Genomic DNA, 1,456 nt, shown 5'->3' with positions numbered 1-1,456 from the left:
CTGTTTGATGTTCAGTTTACTTCTTATAACTTTATAGGCATGTCCTTCTTTAGGTCTGCAAATTTTTCTTCCATGATTTTGTTAAAAGTATTTTTGGACCTTTCATCTGGGATTCTCCTTCTTCTATCCCTATTATTCTTAGGTTTCTATATTCATAGTATCTTAGATTTCCTGAATGTTTTGTTCCAGGATTTGTTTTTAGGTTTTTTGACCAATGTATTTATTTCTTCTGTCAGATCTTCAATGCCCGAGATTCTTACTTTCATCTTTTGTATTCTATTGATGAAGCGTGCCTCCGTAGCTTCTGTTTGAATTCATAAATTTTTATTTAAAAATTGGAAATGCTTCACAAATTTGTGCATCATCCTTGCATGAGGGTCTCATTAATCTTTTCTGTACAATTCCAATTTTAGTATCTATGCTGATGAAGTGAGCACTCAAATTTGCTTTCTCATCACCTACATAAATATAAACCTTTCCAAAGATTACGCAGAGTCCTAAAAATGACAGACTGTTCCATGCTTGTCTCATCTACTCACATCCTAAAAATTCAACTTGGTTTATTTTGTTCATTTTTCCTAATTTAGTATCATTTAATTAATAATAACATGTTATTTCCTTTTATTTTTCTTTGCATAAAAATCTGTCAAAGTATAACAATAATTTCACAATTAATTTCATGCAACATAAAAAATTGTCAATGGTCACTTATACAAAAATATTGATTAGTTTCATTTTGTAAATAGTGTCTGGCAGTTTCTCTGGTGCCACATTGATTTATTTTGCTGTGCACTGTTGGAGAATAAATGAATCCCATTGTGAATTAGAAGATGCATGACTTCCAAAACTACTACAATTTTTGTTTCTTTAGTTGAAAGTATCTCTACTGCAGGGACTTTTATCATTCCTGAATTTCTTTCCATTTTTTCATTTGTCACATAAATGCAGACTTATTTAGGTAACAAGCAAAGTATAGACAGCCACAGGTGAATGAAAGGGACAGCATATGGTCCCTGTTTATAGGTGCCTGGCCAGCTGATTTGAAAAGGTAAACATTTAAACAAATATTTTATTCAAGGTAGTAAGCTCTGGGGACAGGGGGTGTTTTCATAGGAGCACAATAGTACCATGTAGAAGGCACAAATTTAGTACGAGAGATATATGCATTGGTAGAATAACATAGTTCTCTTTTAAGAGATTAGAGAAAATACCTCAAAAGAAGAGACTATTCACTTGATTTTGAAGGGTTGGACTTTTTTTTTTTTATCAGTTAGCTTCCCAGCACTAGGATTGCAAGTGTACATCTCCATGCCTTTTAAAAAAATTAATTCTTTTTATATTTCAGATTAATATAATTACATTATTTTCCCTTCCCTTTCCTTTCCTCCAAAACCTCCCATATACCTCTCCTTGCTCGCTTTCAAATCCATGACCTCTTTTTCAGTAATTGTTGTTA

The 1,456-nt window shown here is 32.2% G+C and overlaps 1 non-coding gene across 1 annotated transcript; it reads right to left on the bottom strand.

The window, feature by feature from the left end:
- Positions 1-330: 330 nt before the first annotated feature.
- LOC114705500 lies at positions 331-437 on the bottom strand. The gene has a single exon (XR_003736405.1). It is a non-coding gene; the product is annotated as a U6 spliceosomal RNA (small nuclear RNA).
- Between the last annotated feature and the right edge of the window lie 1,019 nt (positions 438-1,456).

This window comes from Peromyscus leucopus, chromosome 13 (genome assembly GCF_004664715.2).
Source record: "Peromyscus leucopus breed LL Stock chromosome 13, UCI_PerLeu_2.1, whole genome shotgun sequence".
NCBI lineage: Eukaryota > Metazoa > Chordata > Mammalia > Rodentia > Cricetidae > Peromyscus > Peromyscus leucopus.
The sequence above is the reverse complement of the archived record's forward strand: the minus strand, read 5'-3'. Positions and strand labels throughout refer to the sequence as shown.